General features: G+C 35.3%; 1 long non-coding RNA gene across 1 annotated transcript in view; it reads left to right on the top strand.

The window, feature by feature from the left end:
* LOC136034614 (uncharacterized) overlaps positions 1–7,576 on the top strand; it is a 26,032-nt gene extending 18,456 nt beyond the window's left edge. The window contains exon 3 of the long non-coding RNA XR_010619215.1: positions 7,433–7,576. This is a non-coding gene — a long non-coding RNA (uncharacterized LOC136034614). The remainder of the gene's footprint in view (positions 1–7,432) is intronic.
* Positions 7,577–8,375: the final 799 nt, after the last annotated feature.

Genomic DNA, 8,375 nt, shown 5'->3' with positions numbered 1-8,375 from the left:
CCAATGTCACCAGATCCAGTCAGGTTTAAAATAAGAGCTCTGAGCCACGATATCCTTCTAAATATCAAATTTCATTGAGATCCGATCACTCGTTCGTAAGTTAAAAATACCTCATTTTTTCTATTTTTTCAGAAATACCCCCCCCCCCCAACTACCCCAAAGAGAGCGGATCCGTTCCGTTTATGTCAATCATGTATCTAGGACTTGTGTTTATTTTTCCCACCAAGTTTCATCCCGATCCCTCCACTCTAAGTGTTTTCCAAGTTTTAGGTTTCCCCCTCCCAACTCCCCCCCCAAGGTCACCAGATTCGGTCAAGCTTTAAAATAAGAGCTATAAGACACAATATCCTTCTACACATCAAATTTCATTGAGATCCGATCACCCGTTCGTAAGTTAAAAATACCTCATTTTTCCTAATTTTTCAGAATTACCCCCCCCCCCCAACTACCCAAGAGAAAGCGGATCCGTTCCAATTATGTCAATCATGTATCTGGGACTTGTGCTTATTTTTCCCATCAAGTTTCATCCTGATCCCTCCACTCTAAGTGTTTTCCAAGATTTTAGGTTTCCCTCCTCCAACTCCCCCCAATGTCATCAGATCCGGTCGGGATTTAAAACAAGAGCTCTGAGACACAATATCATTCCAAACATCAAATTTCATTAAGATCCCATCACCCGCTCATAAGTTAAAAATACTTCATTTTTTCTATTTTTTCCGAATTAACCGGCCCCCCACTCCCCCCAGATGGTCAAATTGGGAAAACGACTATTTCTAATTTAAGCTGGTCATGTCCCTGATACGCCTGCCAAAATTTCATCGTCCTAGCTTACCTGGAAGTGCCTAAAGTAGCAAAACCGGGACCAACAGACCGACAGAATTGGCGATTGCTATATGTCACTTGGTTAATACCAAGTGCCATAAAAACAGTTTTTTTTTCTTAGTAGTAGTAGTAGCAGAGTAGAAAAGAGTGTAGGCATAAGTATGTATATATCTATTTATATTTTTCATGGTACTTGCTATTAACCAAGCGACATATAGTGATCGCAACTTCTGTTGGTTTGTCGGTCTGTCTGTCGGTCCCGGTTTTGCTAGTTTAGGCACTTTCAGAAAAGCTAGGACGATATAATTTGGAAGGTGTATCAGGTACCAGACCAGACAAAAATATAAATTGTCGTTTCCCCAATTCGACCAGCTGGAGGGGGGGGGGAGGGTGTAGTTCTGAAAAATTAGAAAAAATGAGGTATTTTCAAGTTACGAAGGAGTGACTGGATCTTAATGAAATTTAATATTTAGAAGGATCTTTTAACTCAGATCTCTTATTTTAAATCCCGACCGGATCCAGTGACGTTGGGGGAAATTGGAAGGGGGGTTGGAAATCTCGGAAATGGCTTAGAATGGAGAGACCAGGATGAAACTTGGTGGGGAAAATAAGCACAAGTCTAAGATATCCCCATCAATCATATGTGATATATGATGATATCATATCCCCATCAATGGCTCCCGGAAACCACACCCTAGAAACCGCACCCTAAATCAATGGGCTCTTAAGAAAGAGAAAAAAAAAATCTGTTAAAAAAAGGAAAAAAAAGAAAACGCAATCTGAAGATCTAGCAAGCAAGCAGTTCACTGCCAAAGTTCAAAGAGTGAAGAGTTAAACCAGTTTTCAATTGAATCGAATAAAGCCACTGCTGAAAATTTGATGAACTTGCGTGAATAACCAAGCATTACTAACGTGAGTACTTTTGGGGCGACAAATTGGAATATTTTGTTGTTGAAATTTGTTACCTGTAGTGTCCCCCCATTGTGACAGAAGATCTTAAAATGGCAAAATACAAACCGTTCGATCTTGTCCTAGCTTCATTTCAGGGATACCCCTTGTGGCCATCAGTAGTTTTTAAAACCACCTAAGACCAGAAAAATCAAGCTAGATATCTAGTCTTTTGCTATGGTACCCACACTGAGCATAATATAGCTGAAGTACATATCCGCAACTGGAATGACCATTTTAAAGAAGCTTGTGCGAGGACAGATAAAGATGTAAATAAGGCTTTTGAAGAGCAGCGCTTATCCCCTGATATTTTCAAGACTAAGTAAAACCTACTTATCACTACCCGCTAAAACCAAGGGGAAATCCAGCCTAGCACCATTAACTCCAACTTCTGCAGCAGCATCAACTTTAAAAGAAATAATAAATGAAACTCAAGAGGAACTAATGAACACTAAATATAACCTAATGGATGATATTTCTCATATCGTATCAAATACAATGAAAGATCGCCAAGCTTCGGAAATTATCAGACATTGTCAACGAAGTTTATAATTCGATTTCCCTTAAATATAAGGCAAAATTTGAAAAAATTGAAACAACCCTTAAAAAACTTTCTAATGTAGTGAAATTGCTTGAAAATAAAATTTCTCAATTAGAAGACAGGTTTGACCAGCTAGAGCAGGATACCTTACTTGATACCCTAATTTTCTACGGTGTGAAAACAAAGCCCAATGTGGAACTGAGAGAAAATCTTAATGGAGTGATAACACAAATAATGTGCTGGTCTTATAAATGCGCTACACTTTCAGCGAGTGCTATTCGTCTTTGTCAATTCAAGATTTACCGGAATATATATAATTCCTTGTGTAGGAAAGCCAAATCTATCTATTATTAAATAAAAAAAAACAAGTTTTTGAAATAAAAGTAAGGAGCGACATTAAAACTTAAAACGAACAGAAATTACTCCGTATATGAAAGGGGCTTTTCCTCCTCGACACCCCGCTCTTTACGCTAAAGTTTTTTATTGTTTTAAAAGGTAGAGTTGCGAGAAAGAATCAAACTTTAGCGCAAGGAATGGGGTGTCGAGGAGGGAAAGCCCCTTTCATATACGGCGTAATTTCTGTTCGTTTTAAGTTTTAATGTCGCTCCTTACTTTCATTTCAAAAAAATTGTTTTTTTATTTAATTTCTGAAAGTTAATGCATGTCTGATTTTGGCTCTCCGTACATAAATTATTAAAATGAAATTTGCATATTAATTCTTTTTTTGGCTAAATGGCTTTCTCTTAGTTTTGATCAGACGATTTTGAAAAATAAGGGGTGGGGAAGGAGGCCCAGTTGCCCTCCAATTTTTCGGTTACTTAAAAAGGCAACTAGAACTTTTAATTTTTAACGATGTTTTTATTAGTAAAAAATATACGTAACTTAAGAATTATCTTACGTAACAAACTTTTATATTCTTATATTTTTGATTATATATATGAGGGGGTTTGTCCCCTCGTTAATACCTCGCTCTTCACACTAAATCTTAAGCTTTGTCCGAATTCTTTAAGAATGACCCCTGAATCAGAAAGGCCGTAGAATAAATAGTTGAAATTACTAGAAATAATTTAGCATAAAGAGCGAAGTATTTATCTCCTCCTAAATACCTCGCTCTTTATGCTAAAGTATTTTTAGAACCCCTCATATGCGTAATAATCTCTGTTCGTTTTAAGTTTTAATGCTTCTCCTTACTTTCAATTGAAAAAAAAAAACTTTTTCATGTTTATATTTTCATTGTTTTTTTTTAATAGTAATGCTAGAAAATCCTGCGCCCTTTTCATTGAATTTCTCTTCCCCCATGAACTATTCCTCCAAGGAAAGATCCTCCCATATAGCCCCCTCCCCTGAACCCCACGCCCAAACCCAAAAATCCCCCGTAACGTCGGTACACTTCCCAATAACCATTACTGTATGTAAACATTGGTCAAAGTTTGTAACTTGCAGCCCCTCCGCCAGGGACTGTGGGGGGGGGGGGTAAGTCATCCCCAAAGACATAGTTATAATGGTTTTCGACTATGCAGAACAAAATGGCCATCTCAAAATTTTGATCCGTTGACTTTGGGGAAAAAAGAGCGTAAGAGGGGGCCTTGGTGCCCTCCAATTTTTTTGGTCACTTACAAAGGGCACTAGAACTTTTCATTTCCGTTAGAATGAACCCTCTTGCAACACTCTAGGACCACTTGGTCGATACGATGACCCCTGGAAAAAAAAACACAAAAAAAAACAAACAAATAAACACGTACCCGTGATTTGTCTTCTGGCAAAAAATACGAAATCCCACACTTTTGTAGATTGGACCTTGAAATTTTTTCTATAGGGTTCTCTGATACGCTGAATGTGTTTCCCCCTATTTTCCAAAATAAGGCAAATTTTCTCAGGCTCGTAACTTTTGATGACAAAGACTAAACTTGATGAAACTTATATATTTAAAATCAGCATAAAAATCCGTACTTTGTGTTTTTTATACTTTTACGGGTAATAAAGTTCATTCATTTATTAGTAAAATCTTTGAAAAGGCTATGCTTTCTCGTCTTCTTAAATTTCTGAAATCTAAAAAAGTTTCTTCATGATTTTCAATTTGGTTTCCTAATGAAGCACTCCACTGAGCATGCCTGTATGACCCTTTTGAATTTTATACATTCTGCATAATTCCGGCATAATTCCTGATTAATTCCGGCTGCTATATTCCTGGATATTTGCAGGGACACAAATGACGACCGGCACACAGGGAATATAAATGACGACCAGGACACAGGTATTTAAGAAAATCGTTCAAAGACAAATTTTTAATTGTAAGAAGATCGTTGAAAGAGAAATTTCTAATTGTAAAATGACTGAAGAACCTACAATGGTAACAGCCGAGGAAGCTGCTCAAAACGAATGTATTCAAGCCGAAGTAGCTGAGTTTGTAAAGCGTTATGTTCCAGGTTCTAGGTCCGAGAGGTTCCAGGTTCGAACCTTGGCTTTAGCATTAATACAAAAGAAGAAACAAAACTAAAAAAGGTAAAAACTACAAAAAAAACTAAAAAAAAAATACTAAAAAAAGCTAAAAAACTGAAAAAAATAAAAAAAGGTAAAAAACTAAAAACTAAAAAAGAAAAAAAACTAAAAGAAGGTAAAAACTACAAAAAAAAAAACTAAAAAGAAAAAAAAACTAAAAACTAATAAAAAAAAACTAAAAAAAACTAAAAACTGAAAAAGAAAAAAACTAAAAAAAGGAAAAAAACTGAAAAATAAAGGAGAAAAAGAAAACTAAAAGCCGGGACACAGGGAATGTAAATGACGACCGGGACACAGGGAATATAAATGACGCCCGGGACGCTCAAAGAGAAATTACAGACTGGGACACTGGGACACATATGACGACCGTGATACTGGGAATATAAATGACGACCGGGACACAGGGACACAACTACAACGGGGATGCCGGGGGCACAGGGGGATATATAAATGACTACGGGGACACAGGGAATATTCGATTAGCAATCATCATCAACAAAGCTCAAGGGCAATCATTAGAATAATGAAGTATAGATCTGAATATGTATTTTTTTCCCATGGACAATTTTATGTTGCATGTTCAAGAGTCGGTAAACCTGACAATCTATTTATATGCACAGACAATGGGACATCGAAGAATGTTGTATATTCGCAAGTTTTACGTAGTTAAAAACATATATATATCTATAACGAAAAGATAAATCTTTTCTCTTTTATCTGTATTCACAGGTGGGACACAGGGACACAACTACAATGGCGCGTAACGACTTACGCTCGCGGGGGGGCTTGGGGGGCGAAGCGCCCCCACCAGCTAGGTGTTGGGGTGGCGCGAAGCGCCACCCCAAAAGCTAGTATATAATATATATATATATATATATATATATATATATATATATATATATATATATATATATATATATATATATATATATATATATATATATATGAACATGTATGTATAAGTATATATATTTTCTTAATATTTCATTGGAGTCTATTTTATCTACTGATCTACTTAATTAATTTAGTCTATTCAATCTATTAGTCTATTTAGTTTTGTTTTCTATAGTTTTTATTTAATTTATATTTTTCTTTTCTTCTCCTTTTTGCTCTTCTCTCTTTGGGTAAGTGTTTATTTTATTTTATTTTTTTCTTCTCTGAGTAAGTGACTCGTTTGTTTTCCCCCTTCTTTACAGGCCAAAGAGCCTTTGGGGGAATTGTAAAATGTAATATTGCATGTGTGTTTCGTGATGAATAAATCTTATCTTATATTAAGTTTAATTATATGATTAATTTTTACGGAAAACAAGGTTTATCTTGTAATTTATAAGGAAATGATTCGTAAACGGATTGTGCGAGCAGTTTCATGTCTAAATAACAGATCAAGAGCAAAATCTTGGGTGCGGGGGCCCCTAGACCAAGGGTGCAGATGTGACTCGAGGTGGGCACCAAATTGACAAGTTTTTCTTTAAAAAAGATTAAAAAAGAAAAACGAACGGAATAAGGGTGCCAGAAGTGTCTTGGGTGGAAGTTTGCCCCATCCGACCTCAAGGATGTGATCCTGGCCTAAATTGCTTTTGACTCTTTCATTCATCTAATTTCAACCAGATTATCTATATAGTTAGAATAAATAGATAGATAGATTTATTCGCACGAAAACCCTATTGGGCCTTTTGCTATTGAATTAGTCACAAAACTAAAATTAAGTATTTTTTGAGGGTAGAGATGGTTTATTGTTTGTCAAATATTTTCCTTTCACTAGCTCGGTCCATTTCTAGACCATGCTTGAATAATAGAATATCTTTCATATATTCAAAACTTATCTTTTACCATTTAGCAATACGGTGTTGTAACTCTCATGACAGAAATGGGAGCACGCTATCTTATGATCTTTTAGGCCACATTTTCATCAGTTGCCTGGTGGTGAGTCATTAAGCTATTTGAGTGGTCTGCAAAGATAAGCCGACGACACTCACTGCTTCTATTCTTGACGCTCTTTGATTGATTTTTGACTTTGTGTAACTTTGTGATTTTTAACTAAGATAGATGTAAGTAATTATAGATATATAAGACTTTATGAAAAATTACCTTTTCATCGAGGAAAATGACCGATTAAATTTTGATGATTAATAAGAAATTTTATTGGTTTTTGTATTTCAGTTTTTTTCCTATATTTCACTGAGGATAGCTATTGTAAAATAGTCATTTAAGTTTTATTTGAGCCACTGTCTCGGAAAAAAAGTCCTCACTCTGTATAAATTTTTGTTTTCGAATAAAAAAAGCGTGTATACTACAAAATGACGGAAAACATTTTTGTTTTGACTAGAATTTCTTTTTGGATGTTTTTTTTTTGATGCGAGCTGTACTAACTCCTTAAAAAAAAAAATGTACTGTATGTTTTCTTTACTGCAATACCTAAGCAAATAAAAACAGATCTTGAAGAACATTCCACCAGATAATTTTACATTAAGTTCAGAACTAGTACCAGATCAGTATTTTTTTTTTTATGTATTCCATTTGATGTAGCTTTTGAAAATTTTCACAGTTTGTGATTTTAAAGCTAAACTAAAGTCACAGCTAAAGCTGTGACTTCTAATTTTCAGATTGCTTCTTTCTTTTTAGGTATGGGGCAAAGATTCGAGCTCCTCATGCTTTGGTTATGACGTTCCTTTTCAAAACTGGAAGGTATTTAAACATTCCGTATAATCTTAAAATATTGAGTCTGATATGTCCACTACAAGACTTACAATCTTAACATTTTTTTTCTACATTTCCGGTATTATCTCTTAGCATACTAAATACGCTTAATTTTTAATTCCAAAACCCTAAATTTTCTTTACTATAATAAAACCAAAAATATAGTTCCAACTCAGAACTTTTGGCCAAGTCACCATCTGTAGTGTGACATTAAAGGCTACTGAATGGACCTTGAAGTTATTTCTCTGATTGTAAATTTTCAGGAAAATATTGCATTCTAATTTCTGAAAATCGTTCTCTGAGTTTCGTGACTTGGGCTGTTTTGAATGAATGTTTAAAGTTGAACTCACTGCCTAGTAGATAAATGTTCTATTAAAAACAGCATTTTCAGGAAAAAAAATCGGTGTAATATTTTATATTTTTGCACAAATCTTAACAAAAGTTTTCATGACTTAAGGTGCAAATATTTTAGAATTATCTTTCTGCAGAGTTAGTTGTCCTTTCCAGGACCCGATTCAAGAAAACAAATTTTTAGTTGGAACTCAGTAGTGGTTGTTTATTCCACAAAAGACGTAGGAACAAGATGGTTGGACTGAGATTTTTTGCATGGTTTAATCTTTGACTTTATATATTTCTCAGAAACGAATATGCAAATCCGGAACTAAGGCTGGAATGTGAAGGCTACTGAGATAAGAATAAGAATAGAAGAAGCAAGGGCTACCTCCAATCTCAGCTTATTAGGAATTAAGTTGCGAATGCCACAAGGAAACAGGAAATACCAGTTTGGTTGAATATTGGTGGGGTAACATAGGGGTTAGCCGGAATGAATGATTAGGGTCTCAGTCTACGGGTACAGGGGGATAAACTC

The sequence above is a fragment of the Artemia franciscana genome, chromosome 13 (assembly GCF_032884065.1).
Source record: "Artemia franciscana chromosome 13, ASM3288406v1, whole genome shotgun sequence".
Lineage (NCBI taxonomy): Eukaryota > Metazoa > Arthropoda > Branchiopoda > Anostraca > Artemiidae > Artemia > Artemia franciscana.
This window is presented reverse-complemented; position numbering and strand designations above follow the sequence as displayed.